Raw genomic sequence first — 25244 nt, 5'->3', positions numbered from 1 at the left:
TTTTGAGATCTACTGCAAAACATGAGAGCTGTAGTCAGTAGTTTCTGTCTCTGAGCTGTAGAGATAACACAGTGGAGAAAGCAATTGCCATGCAAGAATAAAACCAGAGTGTAGAACTCCTAGCACCCATGTAAATGCCTGTCATTTATTGCAGTCCACCAATACTTCCAATGCTCAGAAGACAGAGAGAGGATCCTCAGAGTAAGCTTGCTAGCTTGACTGGCCATATTGGCAAACATGGGTTGGAGTTTAGATACCCTGCCTCAAAATGAGTAAGGTAGAGTACAATAAAGTAAGACTCCTGAGGATAGCCTGGGACCGCTGTGAGATCAATCACATATGTGCACATGTACCAACACACATTTGTGAACCTGCATATATACTGTACATGCATAAACATGCAAGATAAGTATAATAATTATAATTATTATATATTGGAAACTGGTTAGAAAGTGTGTTCTTAAGCTCCTCACTATAAAATCTAAATTCATGAATTATGAAGATAGGTATGTTAGTTCAATTCATTATTCCACATTTATTAATAACATAATTCAGTAAAAATCAGCTGTCATAGTAATTTGTGGAACATAGAGTTAAACAGTGCCAAGACCAGATGCAACAAATGTGTTGATGTGCATAAGAGATGCTGTTTCTGCAGAGACAGTGAATAACCAGGCAATCACAAAGGCAGGAAGCACGCAACCCAAATCTACCTCTAAATCGGTCTCCAGGATTAACTTCCCTAAGTGTTTTCTGCTTTTAATTAGCTTCTTTTCTACTTGCTGAACTTCTGATCACTGAGATACTGAAGAGCCCAAAAGAAAAAATTATCGCTCAGTAAGATCACACAGATAAGCAAAACATCCCTCAAAGTCAAAGTGACCTGTCCCCTGTCCTTTTAAGCATTGCTCTGTCAAACACATCCTGACCCTGTGATGTAGAGAGGCTCTGAATTCAGTCAGGTTGTAACAAAATTCTGACCTCGACACTTGATAAAGAAGATATTGATCTAAGTATTTTAACCTTTCTATAGCGGTTTGCTCATTTATAACTGAACCCAATTAATAACAGCTAGTTATTGGTTTAGAACACTGAGTAAGTTAATTCCGGGTTGGTGGTATAGTTCACCAGCAGAAAACGTTTCTAACATGCTGGAGACCCTACATTTGAAGCCCAGCATCACCACCTGACTAAGTAAATACATTAGTTAACTATGGAGAATATTCTGCACATGATAAGTAGACAAATGTTGGCAAATGGGCTTTTTATTTTACACTATTAATAATAACCCGTGACTTCGCATACTATGTCATGTCCAGTCAAATTTGTATGTTAATGTTATACAAACTGCTAACAATGAACAAAAGGAAAACTAACCATATGATTTGAGTGCATGTTTTTTTAACTTTATTTAATTTAGTCAGAGAAGCAAGTACTTATTGTTTCATTCCTTATTGATAGAGCCTCATGATTGATATTCCTAGAGCCCCAAGCCTTGTCTTTATTTCATAAACAATTTGATATTTTGGCTAATATTCAGTATTTTTACATGAGTTTGTTCAGAAGAAAATGTATTTGCTATTAAATGTGGGTTTATACCTGCTTCTTAGAAAAATAGCAGCATTTTGAAAATAATCTACCTTTTTCTTGAACAAAGAGTACTAGCTCAGAAAATAGAAGAAGTTCCTTACCATACTGGGCAAGGATTAGAAGCAAATATTAGTAATTCAGTAAGTCTCACGCAGAAGGACACCAAAGAGCTGCATTTCAGCCATGGATAGTCATATCCAATACATGGCCCCACTATCTTTATCCCTGGACTTACATGGGCGGGCACTTCAGGTCAGGGTAACAGAAGATGTCTTAGGTATCACAATCAGGAAACCCTGTCTCTAGCCACAGTGACATCTTGTACTAATCAAAGTGTCCCCTGGATGAGAACGAATAGCTACACATTCAGTGGTGGTTCAGTCCTGGTTGGAAACAGAAGTGACAACATACAAAGGAAGGTGTTCAGGTAGACACAGAGGCTGAGGAGGAATGGTCCACTTGCAGCCAAGGCAGAAATGAAGTTAAATGTGGTAGGGTGTGAATTGGCGAAAACTGCATTCTACCAACCACAGTGCTTGGCATTCATGCATCCCTTTTCTTGATGAAACTAGTTCACTTCTCTGGTGACTGGATGATTCCTTAATCAAAAATAACACAAAAATTGCTTTAACATGGGGCTTAAACTGAGTACCACACATAAGTATTACATCGCTATTCCTATGTTTATTGATTAGAAAAATCATAATAATAGTGCTTTGGTACTGGGAAATTCCTTGTATGCTGTACAAGACCTCTTTCTCTGTTACTTGTTTTTGGTGCCCAATTTTTTAACATATTTGAGTAGACTTTCAGAAGCAGTCCACATTTTAATGACTTATGTGGGGATAAAAACCATTGGTCGGGTTGGGGATTTAGTTCAGTGGTAGAGCACTTGCCTAGCAAGCGCAAGGCCCTGGGTTCGGTCCCCAGCTCCGAAAAAAGAAAAAAAAAATTGGTCATCTTTTACTGACTTCATATTGTTCGTTTGTAATAGATCTATGTTTAAAAATAAAAACCTCATTGTTTCATTAGTCTACATCACAGAAGCTGAAGGCTAGAGAATTGCTAAACACACAAATGAACAAAACAGTATGCAATGACTTCTGGGTTTATAGATAGGAAAAGAAATATATCTCCTCAGCTCTAAAATATATAGATTACTGACAAATTACATAAAGCAGTTTCAACTGCAGATTTTGCTCATTTCCTTTAAATCTTTTATTAGCTACTCATTAAATACTTTATATATAATAGGAAGATATATACTCTAGATAAGTATGTATCTATACAAGGGAGAGACCATATAGCGATGCTTTTGTTTAAAATATACATGTGATGTGTATCTGTGAATGGTTTTGTGTTGTGTGTCTATGTGTGTGTGGGGGGGTGTAATTTTATTTTCAAATAAAAAGGAAAGGTAAAAGGAAGGGCTGCTTACCCAGTGTAAGAATAGGTTGTTTTCCCAGCTGATCCCATTGTATTATAGAAATTCCTGTCTCTCTTTTTGTTGTCATAGTATGCCTCTCAAACTATTTATGTGCTTGTCAGTGCCCTTCAGTAGCTAGGGCATTCTAGAAATATAAATCTGTGTCCCCTGTGTCTTGTATCCCCAGTATTAGGATCCTAGTGGGCATCCTATAAATATGTGTTAAGTTACACATGGGAAATACATAAAACATATATAACCGTGGTTTAAAAGACTAAAATTGCTATTCTAAGCAAGCCACTAACTGCTTCCAGGAAATACAACTTTTAAAGCCACTGTTGGACTTAGGAGGCCATTATGCTATGAAGATGACAATGACAGATAGAATGGTTCACTCTTTTATTTCAGGAAGGAGGAAAAAAAAGCAATCAAAATTTACTATTAGAGGGCTAAATTAATAGGGTATCAAAACATCATTTTAAACCTACCTTAACATGTACTCCTGTGGCGATTACAGACTTTAATTTCTGATGACACTCTTGATACTAGTGACCTTTGATATTGAGGAATGGGAAATATAGCAGAGCTTGCCTGCGTGCTCTTTCTTTTTTTGTGTTCATTTAATATGGAGAACTATGTTTGCTCGACTTCATGCTGATGGAGGTGGAAGGGGGAGACGGAGGTGGAAGCCTGCCACTGAATTTGAATTATGTAGGGAACATAGCCGTGTTGAACTGTCTTGTCAATATCTCCTTCCAGCTGGTGCTGACATAATTAGGCACATCAAGCACAGAAGAAGACATTTGAAATTCAAAGCACTGTTCCAAGTCCTGTGAGTAGCTATGAAAGGTGCCTAAAGTAATCAATGACACATGGTAAGGTGTACAGATCTCGTTGGTTATCCACCCACTTCCAAGTCTATTATAAGACGTGGAGAAGTAGAAAAGCCAAGATTTCTGACTTCTTCTGCAGTGGCCTTGTTGAAAGAGTTTGACTTATTAGAGTATGTTTCCTTTTGAAACACACACATACACACACACACACACACACACACACACACACACAAACACAAAAAAAAAATATGACACCAAATCCTCCTGCATAAACACAGAGCAGATAAATGTAATTCCTGAAGTTGGAATGACACCTCCATTCACCTCACATATTTCCCTATGTACTAGCATATATTAATTAGAAACATGCCAATTACTATGTGCTTCAAAGTATAAATATATAAACAGGGTGTCTTAATCCTATTTACTTTATAGACAAAGCAAGAGCATATCTGATCCTAGGGTATTAAAAAGTTGAAAGTAATTCAATAAACTAAAGTTTCTGTAGCACATATGTGACATTCCCTAAAAGGAAGCCCTGTGTAATTATACCAATTGGTTGAAAAGTTGAAAATAAGTCAATAAAATGAAGTATTTCTGCCATATAGATGATACTCTTTAATGAAAGCACTATGTGATTATACCAAGTGGTTGAAATTATACTGGTAAGTATCATCCATTTTGGATTTTACAAAAATAATTCAGGCTTCTACCCATCTCTGTTGCTTGACTCTTGTCTGCTCTTCTTTCTCCCAACTTTCTCCTGCTTCCTTGTCAAACTCTCTAGTCTTTATACATTTCTTTGGCACAGCAGGTTACTTGTCACTTTCAAATGTGATGTCAAAGCCCATGACTTGAGAGTCTCAGCTGCTAGTCTATAAAAGACTTATCAAAGTATTTTGCTAAACAAAGGCAATTGTCTCCCTAGAAGAACTTGGGTGGCAGCTTCAGATATGTAATGTCTACTGTCATTCATAGAAGGTTCTGTCACAGTTGTAAAAAGACACCATATGGAGTAAGGTCCGTAAATACCTTCCTCCAGCATGTGGGGGTATATAAATTTAGTCTGAGATTGAAAAGGAGGCAGTAATCTGAATGGCAGCTTTCAAACTTTAAGGTAAAAGTCTAAAAGCCCCTGTAGGAAAGAGACCTTGAATAGTTGAATACCAATATTCTTAAATATGAAAATTCTCTGTTTGCAGATATTACCTGTTTTACAGGAGATAATCCATGAACAAAGGAAAGATTTGAAAATCACCAGACTAATTACACAAAAGGAATAATCAGCAAATAGTAGTTTAGTAGAAATTAGCAGAATATAAGGTAAAGGTGTTTGATGGTCCTGTACCAATGTGTTCCAGGTTATTTTCTATTTTCTCTTCTATTAGATTTCGTGTATCCAGTTTCATGTTGAGGTTCTTGAACATAGACTTTTCTTCTATGCAGGGTGATAAATACAAATCAAGTAGCATTCTTCTACGTACAAAAATCCAGTTACACCAGCACCATTTGTTGAAGATTCTTTTTAATTCAAGTGTCCATTTGTGTTTGGGTTTATTTCTGAGTCTAATTCTATTCCATTGATTAACTTGTCTATTTCTGTACCAATATCAGGCAATTTTATCACTATTGCTCTGTAGTATAGCTTGAGGTCAGTAATGGTGATACCTTCAAAGGCTCTTCAGTTGTTCAGGATAGTCTTCGCTATCATGTGTTTGTTTGTTTTGTTTTGTTTTGTTTTGTTTTGTTTTCATATGAAGTTGAGAATTGATCTTTAAAGATCTGTAAAAAGAAAAAAAAGGTGTTGGAATTTTGATGGGGATTGTATTGAATCTGTAGATCGCTTTTGGTAACAGGGTCATTCTTACTATCTCACCTATCTATGATCATGGGAGATCTTTCCATCTTCTGGTATCTTCTTTAATTCCCATCCTTAGGGACATGAACTTCTTACCGTAGAGATCTTTTACTTGCTTGGTTAGAGTTATGCCAAGATATTTTATATTATTTGTGAGTGGTGTTGCTTCCCTACTTTCTTTCTGTACCTGTTTACCATTTGTACAAAGGAGGGCTACTGATGTCTTTCAGTTAATTTTATATCCAGCCACCTTGCTGAATGCATTGGTACAATTTCCTGAACAGAACACCAGTAGCTCGGGTTCCATTTTTCCTAAAGATCAACAATTGTTAAGTAGGACCTCATGAAACTGGAAAGCTTCTGTATGGCAAAGGACACTGTCGACAGGACAAAATGGCAGCCTACAGATTAGGAAAAGATCTTCACTAACTCTATATCTTACAGAGGGCTAGTATCCAAAACACATAGAACATCATGGTTTATATTATGTAATCTAAGGTAGAATCCAGGGCCATCAAATGGGTACATATATTTCTACAGCCTACCTTCATATCACCAATCTCTAAGTTGAAGCCAAACAACAGAATTATAGCTTGTCTGATAGATGCAGCACTGGTTTGTCATGGTTGTAAGTTGTATCCTAAAACATCTGATGCTCTCAGAAACCAGACAAATATGAGCTGGAAGGTACTCTATGTGTTTGCAGAGAAAGTCACAACCAGAACTGTATCATTTTGAGAGCTATGAATTCTCTTTTAGATAGGAACCAATTTACTAATACATAGATGAGCTAGCAGGAATCAGTGAACAAAGTTTTATGTATTACAGACCTATAAGACGTAAAGGTAACAGTTAAAATTAACGAGGAGGAAACTTGGGGAGGAAAAAGGGTAGGAAGCTTGGAAACACAGCCCTCAGATCCCAAGACCAATCTAGATATCTAAAAGAAGGACAGTCCTTATGCAGGAAGAGTATTGTTCTGCAGCATGAGCCTAAGAATGCTCTGGTGGATTCAGTGGAGACCCTCAGCCCAAACCACCCTTCAGAGGAGTCCTGACCCTTTTAAACTCTAGAAGCCCCTTAGGGAAAGAGTGTCCCTGAGCAAGCAGTGGCTGTGTGCAGTCAGGGACAGTAACTGGATCTGTCAGTCAACTTCTTCCTGTGTGCAGTCAGGGACAGTAACTGGGTCTGTCAGTCAACTTCTTCCTGGAAGAAGACCTATACAGTGTTTTTCCATGATCTCCATAGTTATCAAATAGGAAGAGGAGCATTTTTAGAGAGTGGTTAACGGTTGCAATTTGATGCACAATGAATCCAGATATGCATTCTTATCAGGTTGTAAAACAAACAAACCTCATTTCTGCTTTCCTAAAAAATTTTTTCCTCCACAAATAACCTATCCTGAAATAACAGAGTCTTCAACTGAGAACTGTAATTGTCTATATTTTCATATTCAGTAGAATTTGTTAGCCCATGGACACAGTTACTCACTTAACATACAGGCAAAGAATACCAAACACGAAGTGAAGTACATATCATTTATCTCCAATCATAAAGTTTATTAAATTAGCTACTATCATTTTCATAATTCAAATTCTAGAATGTACACCATTCATGAGCAGAAAGTGCTCAACATATATTAATGAACAGATGGCTCAATCAACACCATTATATAACATGCAATTCCAGTCAATGTAAATTCTTTGCACTGGAGCGTTGGTAACGTACTGAGAGTTCTGATAAAATTCTCTGCCTAGAATGTGCACTCAGATAGTATATTTTGAATAACAACTAAATAAAATGTTATTGGTGGTTAAGGTATATTATATTTTAACAATACTGTTCTGGGGGTGGAAAGCCCTATTTTTATGTTTATGTCTTTTACACTACATTTTATGGCTATGCTTCCTACAGTTTAATCTTTGAAAATAATATAAATCCAGAAAACAAACCACACACTGAATGGTGAGAGCTCCTTGAACGTGCAAATGATCATTATAAACCAAAGAATATTTCAGTCTGAACTGAGGACTTTTATTTTTCTGTTTTTTTTTTTTTCTTTTCTTTTCAGCTAACCACACCAGGCTTTATAAAGTTCTTCCAATAGGTACCTATTCTATTAAGTTTAACAAGAAACATTAATAAAATAAAACCATAACTTTAGAAGCTGCCATGACATATATTTGACAGTTGTTCTTTGCCAGTAATCCTTGTAGGAAACTTAGTGAAACTTCTATAAAAACAATATTTACTGCTTCTCTCAGCTCTGTTGACATTTAAAAGATGGGGGCGGGGGGCGTCTGTCATCGAAATGAGAGAAAAATTCAGAAGTACTAAAATCAACCTCTACGTTTACACACAATTTTACAAAAACTTACAGAGTTTCCTGCTTCCTTCAAGTAAGAATTCTGAGGGTTAGCTGTGACTTTCTAAACAGAAGGGCACGTTTTGTCTCTACAGGATTTGCACAAAGCATCAGATTCAACCAGGGCTTGTGAGACCATTTATTATGCATTCATCATTTGGCTCATTTTAGATCTTGTCATATAGATCTATACTTTTAAATAATAAAAATCACCACTCGGTAATGATCAAAGAGAGCTTGACGGAAATGTCTACTTTGGGAATTGTGTCTAAGGGCATCTTAATTGCTGTTTTGTGAGCTTCACTCATGCCTGCTAGTGCCTACAGAATAACTAAACCCATTTTGTAGTTAAAGTAAGGATATTTCCCTGCCGAAAATTGCCTGTTTTTATTATCGCAAGAATCGGTGCCCTGAACTAGCTCAGCTTCCAAAGTCTCAGAGAGAAAGCCATGATTAATGAGGTAGCCATTAATGTCAGTAGATTGAACAACCGAAATCTGATTATATCAAAGTGCTTCCCAAACATTAGGGTCACATTAACAGTTTATTGAAACAAGCTGATAAAATTTAAAATGGTCATCTAATTCCCTTGGGTTCCTAATTGTTGTATGATAAATCACTCTGTAGAGAAATCTATTACAATGTTCCAAATGAGAAAATATAATTTACTAGGGTGTTTGAAGCACTTCAGTTCTTTACCAGGAAGATTCTGCTAGAGTGGGAAGGAAATGCTCAGATTTTTTTTAAAGTGTCTGGCCTTGAATAAAAAAAACCTCTTAATGATAAATCTTCCAAGTATGAACTGGCTAAGAAAAATGATGCATTTTATAACCCTGCCTTATGTAAAAACAAATTACATTAAAGTTCCTTGTGAGTCGATTACCAAAAGTTCAGCATGAATGAGCTTTTATTGATGCTCCTCTACTCTTCTGAAGGAAATTGCTGCAAAAATCAACAGCGTCTTATAAACCAGTTGACTATTTCCTCTCTCTGGAAGTCTGAGAATGTCCCCTACAGAAATGATGTCTCTGCTTTGAAAGATAATTTGGGGGAATCTCAAGCATGTGAAGGTTCATGTTCGGAACATTCAATCTCTGAATGTTTTATTTCCAGGAATGGCCTAACGCTTTGATACTATTGTTATGTTGTTCACATTATGTCATTGCTTATTCCTGGAAAAACCACTGGCTAAGGCAGGGGAGGAGGTGAGCATTTCTGGGAATGGCCAGAAGAGGTGATGACTCCAACTGCTTTGCTATAATTAATGATGAAATTAAAGGAAATGAATGATCATCTATGAGATGCTCATATAGAATTGATATTCTGAGCTTAGAGATCTAATCTAATAATTATCATTAAAAACCAAAGGAAAATGCTCTCAAGATGCTTTTGCTGAATCTCTCTCCCTCTCTTGCCTAAGTTGAGATTAAGTTTTAGGCCTTCCTCACTGCTTTCCTAAACGAAGGGTTTCCACAATTAACAACAGTGTAACCACAAATTATACCACAGTAGTTTACGTTTCTACATTATCTACAGATGCTCACGCTTTGAATTTTTTTATAGCAGATCATTAAAACATCCAGATGTTTAACAAGTTCTTATTGAATAAAGAATGGCTTAGTAAATTAAAAAGTGAATGGATATCCAGAAGGATAAGGATAAGTAGCCCAGTGATTTCTTGTGATTTTTTGATGGACACTTTGCCATCAAGATATCTTAAATATTCTTTCTATAGTGTTCTGTACCCATCTCAACATGTTTTCACAAATTAGGACTCTGTTGTCCTTTCTTACAATGTGCTCATGTGACCTACCAAAAAATACTTCGTTGGGTAAGAGATGGTCAGTTTTAATCCATCTGGTGACTTTCAGAAAATAAGCACAGAGTGTCTCCAAGTAACGTATTTGAGAATATACCATGGCACCAATGCCATGCAGTGAGTTTGTGCAACAGTTACTGATGACAGAACACAGAAGTAGGCAGTTGTTGGAGAGGATGGTTGAGATACCTGAAAACTTACGGAGGCCGACCCTTAAATTACCTATTATAGCTTAAACATCCTCACAAACATTCAAATACACTTACTCTAACAGTTTAGGAATTTTTGGCAGAATGTATATGCTTTCTGCTAATATTCCTCTAAACCTAATATTCTTTAAGGTTTTTGTCTAGAGAAGAGAGGGATTTCAGGAAGAAAGGTGTTCAGAAATTATTGTGCTATGCATTCAAAATAAACACTTTCTCTTTGTTCAAAACAAACAAACAAACAAACAAAGGTGACTCACGCACTAAGCAAAATATCGGATCTTTTAAATCATACTCTAGAAAAAGATATTATGGGAATAAAAATTTGGTATATCTGTAAGGGATCTCTACTTTGTTGTGACTCGGGGCTGAAAGAATTGGCAAACCAGAAATAGAGAAGGTTGTTCAGAATTACTAAAGCCTAGCTCCTCCTCCTCCTCCTCCTCCTCCTCCTCCTCCTCCTCCTCCTCCTCCTCCTCCTCCTCCTCCTCCCCCTCCTCTTCCTCCTCTTCCTCTTCTTCCTCCTCCTCCTCTTCCTCTTCCTCCTCCTCTTCCTCCTCCTCCTCCTCCTCCTCCTTCTTTTGCCACTGCTTCTTCAGAGAAATATGCTCTTGCCAGACTGTGAATTTTTAAAATATCTTTTTTTCCGTGCTGGCATGCTGTCTCTGATTTTAGAGTTTAAAACTGGCATAGTGCTAACCTATGGTGTGTACATTAATAACAAACGCAGAGAATTCTCTTTTGCTAACTGCATTGCTTGACTCTTCCCTCACCTTAGGCCTGTACTCCAGTTTTTTTTTATCCAAAGCCCTACCTAAAATATACCTCTCCACCACTCAATCTCAGATTATTTCAATGATAGACTCTCAAAATAATCCAGACACGATATATTGTATGTGATTTCTTTTGCTCTTATATACAAACCTGGAAAACTGATATTTTCATGGCTAGAATATCATTGCCTATAACAATGTTTGACACACCATAGGTGCTCAGTAAACAAAAGTTACGGAATATTTAGAGAACAGTGTCTATCACAAAGATCCTAGTTTTAAAGCAAGTAACTTACAAAGTTTATGGAGCAAATTTTGGAAAAAGCATAGTGACCACATTTTTATTAAGGAGAAATCTTTTAGGTACCTTGCATAGGATCATTTGTCTTTTTATTGGCTTTAACATGTAGCTTTTAAATTTTATTTTATTTTTATGTGTATGCATGTTTTACTAACATTTATATCCATGTTCCATGTATATATCTTGTGTCCACAGAGGCCAGAAGATGGCATTGAACTCCCTGGGACTGGAATGACAGACAGTTGTGAGCTCGTGTGTGTTGGGAATTAAACCCAGCTTAAACTTCCCGGGGCCTCCAGTCTCTTGAGAGTTAGGTGCATCTTCTCTGACTGAACCCAAACCCATGAGATCTTACTTTTTAAAATATCATTCACCAATTATGAAATATTCCTATTATACTATTAGAGTTATCAATATTTTGTCATCTGTAATATATATTAACTATAGACTGTACACTCAAGGGTACTAGATTATTAAAGAAAGGTACAATGGGACATTGTATATCTCTAAATGGAAGAGTCTAGAAAGTACCCTTTCCAAAAGAAAGAAAGAAAAATTAACTTAGTCCTGGCAGCTTCTATTTAAATTACCAATGTAAAGAAAATCAAAAGGCAAAGAAATTGGAAAACAGTATTACAAATAATTTAGAGATTCTGGGCCATGAGAAATGCGATTAGAGAGATAACTTAGTTTCTTCAATAAATTATAGGAAAAACATGTCTATCTATCATTTTAAAATGTGAATGGCTAAATATATAGTTTAAGGTTTTAAATATTTTCTTTATTTATTTTCAAGATTCTTAATTGGCATATAGTTGTACTATTTCTGATATACAGTGTAATAATTCAGTTCATGTCTAAAGATATGTTTTGATCAAGTTAGGACAATTAGGGATTCTCTCACCTTAAACATTTAGCAGGTCTTTGTCTTGGGAAGCTTCCAAAGACTTAATGTTGACTTCAGAGTTGTTTCCAAATCAACAGAAACTGCAGTCACATTTCAAATTTCCAATCCCATAACTGAAAAAGTTTGTGAAATTATTATGAAGTTAACATGAATAGATTAAATATAAAGATATTTGAGTAAAGGAAAAGAGAGTAGAGAGATGCTCACTGTATGAAATATACATGATAGGAAATAGATTGCAATACATCAAGTTTCAAAAAATCATTGTTAAATACCAATAGAATCACAAGAAGTGTGTAGGTGCACACGTACATGACTTTGTAAATGTAATAAAAACCTCACATGACTAAGATCAGTCAACGCCATTTTTCCTGTTTTATTCTATTATACTTTGCACTTCAAGAAAATCAAGACTCACTTTCTTTTAAAACATCACCATTCACTCAAATTGTAACCCACCCACTTGGTGTTCAAATGTTCAAGTGTTTCACAAATGTAAAAATAATTTTATAGTTTTCAAATTCAAATAAGGTCCATGTATTTTAATTGATAGAGCATCTTTTTCCACCAAATGTTTTTCCTATAATTTATTGGCTTATTTCTAAGCAATGAATATTTAATAATAATTATTACTACTGCATCACCGGCCATTTGTGCTGTGTTGTGGTAGGACTAATACAATACCCTACAGCAGCTAAAATACAGAATCAGGACAAGAACAATAGCTGTGAACTGCTAGTGTATTCATTATGTTAGGTGTTGTCCTGTCTAATTACGTCAGTGTTTTTCTCCCAGAGATAGTTGCCCCAGCATGACTATTTTGGACCATTGGTAACTACTCTAAATACTAGATCTACACTTCTCTAAATAGAAAATACTATAACCGTGTGTGAAAGAACTCACTGGAGTTCATCCATCTCTGATGGCTCATTTTAAATGAAGTACCCTACTTCTGTAAGCTTTGATGTTACAATTTGCTACCACAGCAACGAGGGATGTCATAGAGGAAGAGGAGAGAGCATTGCCAAGAACATTGCCAGGTGAAAATACAAGATGCACAATGAAATTTTACTTTAAAATAAACAATAGGTAATAATTAGTTACAGCTATCTCTCAAACATTGCCTGGCCTGGTCATACACCTTAAAAACAAACAAACAAACAAACAAACAAACAAACCCCTTTTAATCATATATTCATTTGTGAACTCCTTAGGAGGCTATGGCAGCTGCTGGCAGTAAAAAGAATGAGAAATGGTGATCTTAGTCGTGACCACTTACAGCCCTAGATACTAACACCTAAATAGTGCCTGCCATGCCTTCCAGTTCTTCTCTGAAGTGCTAATAGTCTTTAGTTTGCTGTAGCTGTGGTGTTGCAATGCTATGCTAGGACAGGTGCAGCCATTTTGACATTGTTTCTGCCCTGTCTCGGGCTACTGCAAGCATTGGAAGCAATCCTAATAGAAACCAAAGTGCCGGTCAGTAGTAAGAAAAAACAGTGCCAACAGCAGCATCAAAAACCACAAGTGCCTCTTGGAGGCTGCTTCTCCACATCTATGTACAGTTCTCACATTTTAAATTTTACATAATGCGTTTGTCTTATTAAAAATGGAAACAAAGAGAGAACACTTTCATCCATTAGCCTCCTCCAGGTACCTTATCCTTTTCCTTCTCCAGCCGGTCCTTGAATCTTTATCTGTTCCTTGAAACAAAATCAACAATGAAAGTCAAGAAGCCATTAAACCAATGAAATCAGGGATATGGTTACAAATTTAAGTAGCACTTCATCTGAATTAGAGCTACTCTCTTAAATTAAGGAGACTGCTAGTTTATCGCAGAGTCTTATATATCTCTTCAGCAATCAATACCAGGTCATGGTTTGAAATCCAGTCAAACATAGAAAGCTTTGCCTTGACCTTGTACAGCCAATGAACCACCTCCTAAACGAAAATAATTTCCCATTCTATTCTTTTATCCAAGTCAAGCAAAAGCCAGCAAATCCATAGACAAGAATCGTATATATTCAGAGGGAAAGGTAGCACCATCACCCACCCCTAAGAGCTTTCCCTGGAGCACTCTGACAAAGTCCTCAGATTTGACAGTACGCACACTTGGGTCCTAGATCTTCTACTTGTTCCACAGACACAGCAGTTTAGTTAATATCCCTAAACTTTGGTTTTCTTACAGGGAAACTGATTGCAGGGGGTCTTTATCTTTGACAAGGCTACTTTAGGAAATGTTTATCTAAAACAACTGATGAAATGTAACATGCTATAATCATTTTGGGAACCATTTTGGAAATTTATGTAATGATAAATTATAAACTTGCTATGCCATCTGGTCATTCCATGCCTAAGTGTTTACCATACAAATTAAAATATGTAATCCTATTTAGCTTGTACATTAATAGTGAGAGCAAACTATCTATTGGCAATAGTGTGGAAATGACCCTAGTGTGCATTAACAGGTGAATGGGACAGTTTGTGATGTTCTCATATCATGTAATATGGGCTTACAAAACATAAAGCTATGTAATGACACATGAAACAAGATTATGAATCACAAGACAATTACACCGAGTAGAAGCCAGAATTTTGCTATATTACTCTATTCATAGAAATTTTTAGAAAATTCAAACTAAGGCATAGCCAAAAGAAGTCCTTCAGTGCTTATGTGTGGATTGGAGTGTAGATGGATGCCGACTTAAAGGGAGCACCAGAGAATAAGTGAATAGCAGACTTGTGTGTCTCCCAGAGTTTGCTGGTCTGAGGAACATACATCAAAGTGAGCAAAATATGCATTTAACACATTTTTCTAATTAGCGTGTCAATACATCCAAAAGAAACAATCTGCAGTGAGACAATTTTTAATAAGCTCAGATACAATAGCCAGAAGTAAATATGTTCTTTGTTGTTTTTATGAAAAATTGGGATGATAATTCTCCTATATATTGTATCCAAAAATTTTCTTATTTCTGTTTTATTTCTTCTCGCCTAAAACTTTATTAATATTTTTGCTTAAAACATGCCAAACAAATATTTTCATAAGGTTTTGGTTCGTTGTAATAATTTTATGCTAATTAAAGTTTGCTGTGTGTATATATTTGTCTAGGTATTTAATATACCAATATTATCACAGTCATAATGTTTATTTTTTATGGTTTCCTTTTTCTATTAAGAAAGGACTCTATTTTACCTCCTTAAAAGTTAATATATTCACTTCCTAGACTAATAACCTAGTATTCAAAATTCCTCTTCAGAAATCATTGTCCTTCCACCTGTAACTTATTCCTTCTGGTTCACGCAACACCTTTGACCTCTCTTTATAATTTCATCTGTCAAGTGACTTTTAATCTCTTCTCCTTCTCCTTCAACAACACCATGAATACAAGGATTCCTTTTAGTTGTCCCGTAAAACCTAGCAGAAGAGCTTGAGAAACTCCTTTTGACTTTCCGGACAACACAAATTTCCTAGGGGCACAACAGATTCTCTTTGATGGTCTCTTGTTGGTGATTTTTGTCTCTTAATGTTTTTTAAGACATGCTAACACTTATTAAGATAGAGGGAGAAACTAAGTGGAAGAAGAGGAAGATACACAAGAGACAAGAGGCCAAAGGAACTGCAGCCAAATTTCACCAACTCCATGCAGATACTGAGTGAGCTAAGCACATAAGCTATTTTTTGAAGTCAGCGCTTTTCCACAAAATTATGATTCCATTTACCTTTCTAGAATACCAGGTCCCTTATGTTTTCTGCTTGGAAGACTTCTGTCATTTCTTAGCTCTACTGACTTGCAAAGCTTCACTGTCTATATGCTCTAGTCCCAGCTTTCCTTTCACTGGCTTCTCCTCCTCACTATCATTTTCTACCCACTCCTCTTTTTTAAGAATACATTACAGCTTACCTCTTCCTTCCTTCTCCTGTTAGTCCTTTTTTCTCACAGTGTCTTAGACAGTGAACTAGGGCTTGATACTGACTGTATCATCAAGCTATATGTCCAGTTCCCCATTCTCCCCTTTTCCATTTTGAAGCAAGACCTTATTTAGTTGTCCAAACAGACCTTGGCATGTGGTCTTACTGTCTCTGCCTCAGGTGCAGTTGGTATCGTCAGGATTTTATTGCATCGTGATCTTTCCATCACTCAACTTTGGCCCACTGCTATTTACTCCTTTGACAAGCATTTCCATGAGTCTGTACTTCCTTCAAGCCTTTGTGGACACACTGGTCCTCTGACAAGTTCCTGTGAGGGGTAGAGATTATCTTTCTCCTCTCTGTCACTGAAAAACCGTTTTGTGTCACATGTGTTTGCATCGCTTTTGTTGGATGGCTGTCCTCCACCTGGTCTATTATATAAAGGGTTCATGATTCGTTTTTATTAGTTTAAATTTTTCAGTTTTTTAAATTTCTTTTTACTGTCCATTAAATTCATAGCCCTTTTTTAGTTTTGTGGGGACCAACATGGAAAGTTCGCTGACGGAGAAGGATCAAAAGATATTTGTTTAATGAGTGAATGAATTAATGGAAATGATGGAAAAATGATCCTGTGAAATAAATTCTTATCCCCTCATTACCCATGAGAAAATTGAGGATCAGAGAGTTTAAATTGCCAAGTTAATAATGTTCCATTATTTCTAAAAGAGTTAACAAGACAATAGGATGGTGAAGGGGGAAGGAAGGAAAACCTCTATGGAGAGAATAGACCCAGGCCATGAACATAAGCTTTATTACATGTTTAGTTGCATAGTACATGCTAAATCAGAGTCCTGATTATATCCATCATGGCTCTCTCAAAACCAATAACCCCAGACCTTTAGTTACATAACTCCCTGTTGCTATGATTCTCTGTCCTGGGTCACATCTCCTAATCCTGCCTGTGACTTCAGTTGTAACTGTGGTGAGGTGAGCAGTTCCATACAAAATCGCAGTCTCCTCTCACACTCTTTCTAGCCCTCGAGATTTTTTCAAACCCCAAGTTCTTACCTAACCCCCATCCAGACATGTTCAGGAAGCAAAGGGAAATTTTATTGATGATCCGAACATATATTCTACAAAGAATTTTCCTTGGGTTTACCTATCGTTTTGGCACACGTCCTTGCACAGCAGCATATGTCTCTATTTTACTCATATGCATAGCTTTTCAGGAATAACAAATCAAATCTTCCATGCCATGCAGGTGTCCAGATCTCTTATGCCCATTCTCTGAGACTGGACATGACATGGAGAATTACATGTAGGAAGTTTATTATGATGTGTTCCTATGCCGAAGAGGATAACATTAGATTATGCTGACAGCAGTTGTTCTAGATGGGGGGAAGCTTTCTATTGTGTGGCATTCATCACAAAGGGCTTAACTAGAGCTGAGGGGGCCATTCAGAGTTCACATGCAGAACCAAGAGAACAGGGCCAGGGTCAGTCCCGCTCCATGGACCAGTCTCTGAATGTGGACTCTTTCTAGGTGAAAGGAATAACCTGAGTCATAAGCAATAGCTCCTGCTTAAGACAGCCTGTAGAAAGGAGGTCAGCAGAACACTGTCAGCCACTGACCCACTAACCTAAAGAGGAATGATACAGGCTGATGGGGCATCAGTAGCACACCACAGGTTCACTGTGTTCTTATTGTTTGCGTTCTCCCATCCCTCACCTCCAAGAGCTGGTATGTCTCTGACTAATTCTTTTAGAGAGATTCTACACAATACAACTCGAGGGCTGTCAACAATTTAAAACGCAAAGACAGAATAAAATATATTTTTATGAAGCTATTTCTACTTAGTAATTGCTTTTGTTTAGAAAATAACCTGAAAATTCTAACTCTTACCAGAATGACTTTAAAGACTTTGCTAAAATCTTCTAAAGTGTCATAAACAACAAGAGAAAGAAGACACCATAGTGTATTTTTCCTCATTTTGTTCAATAGCGACCAGGTATGGTGATAAGAAAAGCTTCAAAAGGTAATTGGGATGTCTCCTGCAATGTTATATGGGTACTAAAGTTTCTAACTGCCTTAATAAAACCAAATGACTAGAGTTGAGTACTTTATGCCACCTTACTGACTAAAAATTAGTTCTTAAGTCAGAATTTTACAGTGTATTAATAACATTAAACTCTACCCTCCAAAAGATCCCCACACAGTTCCCCCAAAGAAGCACTTGAGCCATTAGTTTCTTGAGAACTTCCTATATTACTAATTTTCAAAGAATTTCCATCGGCAGTCTCAAGGCCTGCATTTTTCTGAGACAGGTTGTCCAACAACTCTCATCCTTATCAAAAAGCCATTCATTCTTTCCCGGCACCTTCAAAGTCATTCAAAGTATCAATAGATGTCTCTTCATAATTTGGTGTAAAAAAAGAAAAGCAAATTTTAAACTTTGTTTTCCTAAATATTTATTCCAAAGACTACATTTTCACAGTGGTTTTAATCCTAATGTCATCCCTAAAATAAATCATTATGTGTACTTCATGTGATCTTTTCAGAATGCAATAAAACAGATTGTTTTTAATGGCTGTTCCAGCGATGAAAAATATCTGTGTTAGGTGGGAACAGCAAATTGATGCTTTTTCAATTCCTTTTAATGGCACGAGGATCTTTGCAACCTGCTGTGAAAAATATTCTCTTAATGATAGGCCTGTGGCACAACTTAAGGAGTCATCAAGAAATAAATGTGCTGCTGTCTGCCTGGCAGCTTGGTGTCCCTTAATTGAAGTGTTATAAGATTCTGTGCAGAGGAAGCCTCCAGGGTTTCATAGCTAAATGGCACGGACACCTCTGATAATACATGCAGATGAAGATGTGTCAATACAATCTCCACCAATTTGCTGTAATAGCAGGGACTGATTAATTTTATAACCACGGGTGCTTCTATTAGCTAACCTAAGGAATGATTTAGACTTTATTAAGCAACTTATTTCTATCTTCTTTTCAAGAGACTACTGCAACATAGTTTATCTCTGAGTGCTACACTGGAGCACATTTTCTAATAAGAATTCTAAATGTATTATTAAAGAAAGGAACATGAGTTGGCCCTAGCTTTCAGGAAGCAGTAACCATAGGAACTTTGTGTGACTCCCACTATCTCAAATGCACTTGAGCAAACTTAGAGTTTCTCAAAAACAAAGTAACTTCATATTTGAAGCAATTGAGTTGGAAGCTCTGATATACATTTTTAATGTGCACAAAATAAAGGAACCGAATCCAAAAGCATGTGGCTGTATATTTTTATCTTTTTCGTGAGATAAAATTGCATTAATATTTTATGATAATTGCCCGTGGACATCTAACATCATTTGGTTACACATAATCAACTAATGCTTTATATTTTAAGGCTTTGTTCAATAAAAAATTAATCATCACGCATGGGTGGGCAATGTATTTGGATGTTTGACTACAAGATCCTATGCATAAAAAGGTTCTGGTTTATATACTGAAAATCAAATTGCAGATACATTCAGATAGCAATAAATTTGATAGAAGGACTCATTTAAAAATTGCAAAATATGAACTCAAGGACATACTTTTATAACTTGTGAAATCATAAACAAAGTGAAACTGCATTTTACTATAAGCTGAATGTCCACTACTTTATTTTTAAAGATGATGGAAAATCCATTGAAAACAATTGTACTATACAAACAGTGAGAGCATTATTGTTCCCTATTACTGACTTAGAGCCTGGAATTGAGGATGTGTATGGAATGTCTACAAGTAATTTCTGGGCAGAGCACTCACACTTCCACACCACTTGAGTACTTTATTTCCTTCTTCTACAGCATTTTGGGGTAAAGAGATTAATGACAGCCATTGAGGGAGAGCACATCCTCAAGTGCTTTCAAGACTACTTGCAATAAAAACTTTGTTTGCAGCAAAATTATTCTAAGCATTCTGGGTCTATTTTGCAATAATTATGATTACAGTGTGTTTTACATTCATTCTTTGAAAATTACTATACAATACAATTTTATTATACAACTTTGTCTACAATAGAAGATAAATGTCTTATAACCTCAAAACCTGTAGGAGAGATGAAAACTATATAACTGAGCAATACAGAGAACAAAACAATAAATTCTGAATGACATATGCTATCTAAGTAATATTAATCCCAGCCTGTTTTAACAAGTGTGATAGGTTAGGATTTGAACATACCTGCTACTCAGTAATGCCAGAATTGCTTTACAATCTCTAGTAGCTCTTTAATGTCTTGCTTATCATTTCCTACATTAAATAAAGCAGACATTACATCATATCTCCTTTGAAGTTACACTTCCCTTTGTTATTTTATTATCAGTCACAGCTACACTACTTTGGTAATATGCTTAGTAAATCTATACATGATTCAAAGGGACTGGAAATTTATATTACTTTTAGAAGATCACAAATTTTAGGTCACTTTTGCCTGTGGTACAAAGTCTTTCAGAGCTAAGAAAAATGCACACCAGTATATGACCATTTGTGTTTATGATCTTTATGTTTAAGATAACTGGCAAAAAAAAAAAATCCAGGCATTTTCTATCGCCAAAAAAACAAAATTATTTATTGGTTGCCATAGAAAAATCACACGAAGGTCACCAGTAGGTTTTTTTTGTTTTGTTTTGTTTTGTTTCATTTGCTTTTCTTTTATTGGATACCTTTTATTTACATTTCAGCACTGTTAAGACTGGTGGAAAGAAGCCTTGACTTCTGGGTTTGTGCATTTCTGATAATTTTCACTTGAATTTCAACCAAGTTTTCTCACCATCCATTTTCAATATGAAAAATTATCAAAATGCTTAACATTGAATAAAACACTTAGAAATAACAAGTGCTTGGTTTCTAGTGAATCAAAGATTCCAGGATTATAGAAAGAATAAAACTAAGGTTTGAGAAGACTGTAAGAAACCATAAGATGACATTTTAAAGGAAACATGGGAAGTGTAATCAACTGCACTAAAATAACTTTAATGTATGTCCCACTGAAAGTAAATATTTCGGCTACATTCACAGCATATCAATATGTCCTTATAAGATAGCCACATATCACTCGGGCACTTAAGCTGAAGGAGTGCTGAGGTCCAGACTGTGCCCAGATCTGAAGGGACCCAGTCAAACAGCTCCCTGCACCCAAATCCCGTGGGAGGGAGAGCTAGACCTTCAGAGAGGCAGACACGCCTGAGAAGCCAAAGGAGACTACTCTCTGCCCACATTTCTGATTCTAGAGGAAAATGCCTGGCGCCATCTGGGACCCTTGTGCACAGGGACCTGAGAGAAGGCAGGGCAGGCACTTCTGGTTGCTGCCCTCATGGAGAACTGAAGCAAAGCCCCAAGGAGCAACTTCAGGTCCAAGACCAAAGGTAAGACCAACTTTTCTGGTCCAAATGACCAGCCTAGTGGACTCAGGACACACGCCCACAGGAACAGCTGAAAACCAGTAGACAGGAAAGACTACAGGGCTGAAAGCAGAACACTTTGTTCCCATAACTGGCTGAAAGAAAACAGGAAAACAGGTCTACAGCACTCCTTACACACAGGCCTACAGGATGGTCTAGCCACTTTCAGAAATAGCAGAACAAGGTAATACCAGAGACAACCTGATGGCAAGAGGCAAGCACAGGAACCCAAGCAACAAAAACCAAGACTACATGGCATCATCGGAACCCAATTCTCCCACCAAAGCAAACACTGAATATCCAAACACACTGAAAAAGCAAGATCTTGATTTAAAATCACAATTGATCATGATGATGGAGGACTTCAAGAAAGACATAAAGAACTCCCTTAGAGAAATGCAGGAAAACACAAATAAACAGACAGAAGCCTATAGAAAGGAAAGACAAAAATCCCTGAAAGAATTATAGGAAAACACAACCAAACAGGTGAAGGAATTGAAAATGGAAGTAGAAGCAATAAAGAAAGCCCAAAGGGAGACAACCCTGGATATAGAAAACCAAAGGAAGAGACAAAGAACTATAGATACAAGCATCACCAACAGAATACAAGAGATAGAAGAGAGAATCTCAAGAGCAGAAGATTCCAAAGAAATCAACAACACAACTGTCAAAGATAATGTAAAACAGAAAAAGCTACTGGTCCAAAACATACAGGAAATCCAGGACTCAATGAGAAGATCAAACCTAAGGATAATAGGTATAGAAGAGAGTGAAGACTCCCAGCTGAAAGGACCAGTAAATATCTTCAACAAAATCATAGAAGAAAACTTCCCTAACCTAAAAAAAGAGATACCCATAGGCATACAAGAAGCCTACAGAACTCCAAATAGATTGGACCAGAAAAGTAACCCCTCCCATCACATGAGAGTCAAAACACCAAGTGCACAAAACAAAGAAAGAATATTAAAAGCAGTAAGGGGAAAAGGTCAAGTAACATATAAAGACAGACCTATCAGAATTACACCAGACTTCTTACCAGAGACTATGAAAACCAGAAGATCCCAGACAGAGGTCATACAGACCATAAGAGAACACAAATGACAGCCCAGGTTACTGTACCCAGCAAAACTCTCAGTTAACATAGATGGAGACACCAAGATATTCCACGACAAAACCAAATTTACACAATATCTTTTTACAAATCTAACCTTACAAAGGATAATAAATGGTAAAGTACAACAGAAGGAGGCAAGCTGTACCCTAGATAAAACAAAAAACTAATCCTTTTGCAGCAAAACAAAAAGAAGACAAGCACACAAACATAATCTCACATCCAAATATGAATATAACAGGAAGCAACAATCAGTATTCCTTAAAATCTATCAATGTCAATGGACTCAATTCCCCAATAAATAGACACAGATTAAAAAAACTGGATATGCAATGAGGACCCAGCATTTTGCTGCCTACAGGAAACATACTTCAGAGACAAAGACAGACACTACCTCAGAGTAAAAGACTGGAAAACACCCTTCCAAGCAAATGGTCTGAAGAAGTAAGCTGGAGTAGCCATTCTGATAAATAAAATCGATTTTCAATCAAAAGTCATCAAAAAAGATAAGGAAGGACACTTCATATTCATCAAAGGAAAAAACCCACCAAGATGAACTCTCAATCCTAAATATCTAAGCTCCATACACAAGGCACCTACATACATAAAAGAAACCTTACTAAAGCACAAAGCACACATTGCACGTCACACAATAATAGTAGAAGATTTCAACACCCCACTCTAATCTATGGAAACAGAAATTAAACACAGACATAGACAGACTAACAGAAGTTATGAACCAAATGGACTTAACAGATATTTATAGAACATTCTATCCTAAAACAAAAGGATATACCTTCTTCTCACAATCTCATGGTACTTTTTCCAAAATTGACCATATAATTGATCACAAAACAGGCCTCAACAGATACAGAAAGTTAGAAATAATTCCATGCTTCCTATCAGACCACCACAGGCTAAATCTGATCTTCAATAACAATAAGGAAAGAATGCCCACATATATATGGAAGATGAACAATGCTCTATTCAACGATAACCTGGTCAAGGAACAAATAAAGAAAGAAATTAAAGATTTCTTAGAATTTAATGAAAATGAAGGTACAACATACCCAAATTTATGGGACACAATGAAAGCAGTGAAGGGGAAATCTCATAGCTCTGAGTGCCTGCAGAAAAAAATAGGAGAGAGCATATATCAGCAGCTTGACAGCACAACTAAAAGCTTTGGAACAAAAAGAAGCAAATTTACCCAGGAGGAATAGAAGGCAGGAAATAATCAAACTCAGAGCTGAAATCAAAAAAGTAGAAACAAAAAGGACTATACAAAGAATCAACAGAACCAAAAGCTGGTTCTTTGAGAAAAATCAACAAGATAGATAAACCCTTAGCCAGACTAACGAGAGGACACAGAGAGTGTGTCCAAATTAACAAAATCAGAAATGAAAAGGGAAACATAACTACAGACTCAGAGGAAATTCAAAAAATCATCAGATCTTACTATAAAAGCCAATATTCAACAAAACTTGAAAATCTGGAGAAAATGGACAATTTCCTAGACTGATACCAGGTACCGATGTTAAATCAGGAACAAACAAACCATGTAAACATCCCCAAAACTCCTATAGAAATAGAAGCAGTCATTATAAAAGTTGCCCAACGAAAAAGACCCCAGGTTCAGATGGATTCAGTGTAGAATTCTATCAGACCTTCATAGAAGACCTCATACCAATACTATCCAAACTATTCCAAAAAAAATTGAAACATTTGGAGCACTACCAAATTCCTTCTTTGAAGCCACAATTACTCTTATACCTAAACCACACAAAGACCCAACAAAGAAAGAGAACTTCAGACCAACTTCCCTTATGAATATCGATGCAAAGAAACTCAATAAAATTCTTGTAAACCAAATCCAAGAGCACATCAAATCAATCATTCATCATGATCAAGTAAGCTTCATTCTAGGGATGAAAGGATGGTTTAATATACAGAAAACCATCAATGTAATCCACTATATAAACACACTGAAAGATAAAAACCACATGATCATTTCATTAGATGCTGAGAAAGCATTTGACAAAATTCAACACACCTTCATGATAAAAGTCCTAGAAAGAACAGGAATTCAAGGCCCATACCTAAACATAGTAAAAGTCATAAATAGCAAACCAGTAGCTATTATTAAACTAAATGGAGAGAAACTTTAAACAATCCCACTAAAATCAAGGACTAGACAAGGCTGCCCACTCTCTCTCTACTTATTAAATATAGTTCTCGAAGTTCTAGATAGAGCAATCAGACAGCCAAAGGAGATCAAGGGGATACAGATTGGAAAAGAAGAAGTCAAAATATCACTATTTGCAGATGATATGATAGTATATTTAAGTGATCCCAAACGTTCCACCAGAGAACTACTAAAGCTGATAAACAACTTCAGCAAAGTGGCTGGGTATAAAATTAACTCAAATAAATCAGTAGCCTTCCTCTACACAAAAGAGAAACAAGCCGAGAAAGAAATTAGGGAAACGACACCCTTCATAATAGACCCAAATAATATAAAGTACCTCGGTGTGACTTTAGCCAAGCAAGTAAAAGATGTGTACAATAAGAACTTCAAGACTCTGAAGAAAGAAATTGAAGAAGACCTCAGAAGATGGAAAGATCTCCCATGCTCATGGATTGGCAGGATTAATATAGTAAAAATGGCCATTTTACCAAAAGCAATCTACAGTTTCA

The 25244-nt window shown here is 36.4% G+C and overlaps 1 long non-coding RNA gene across 3 annotated transcripts in view; it reads right to left on the bottom strand.

Annotated features, from left to right (window-relative positions):
* Nucleotides 1-514: 514 nt before the first annotated feature.
* LOC148005685 (uncharacterized) overlaps nt 515-25244 on the bottom strand; it is an 80539-nt gene continuing 55809 nt past the window's right edge. The window contains exons 5-7 of one of the 3 annotated variants that reach the window (XR_015620149.1): nt 12076-12191; nt 3505-5631; nt 515-2189 (exon numbers count right to left, since the gene is read on the bottom strand). This is a non-coding gene — a long non-coding RNA (uncharacterized LOC148005685). Of the gene's footprint in view, nt 2190-3399; nt 5632-12075; nt 12192-25244 lie in introns of those variants that run through there. The other 2 variants (XR_015620150.1, XR_015620148.1) reach the window with 2 other exon arrangements.

The sequence above is a fragment of the Rattus norvegicus genome, chromosome 5 (assembly GCF_021556685.1).
Source record: "Rattus norvegicus strain SHRSP/BbbUtx chromosome 5, alternate assembly SHRSP_T2T, whole genome shotgun sequence".
In the NCBI taxonomy this organism is placed as follows: Eukaryota; Metazoa; Chordata; class Mammalia; order Rodentia; family Muridae; genus Rattus; species Rattus norvegicus.
This window is presented reverse-complemented; position numbering and strand designations above follow the sequence as displayed.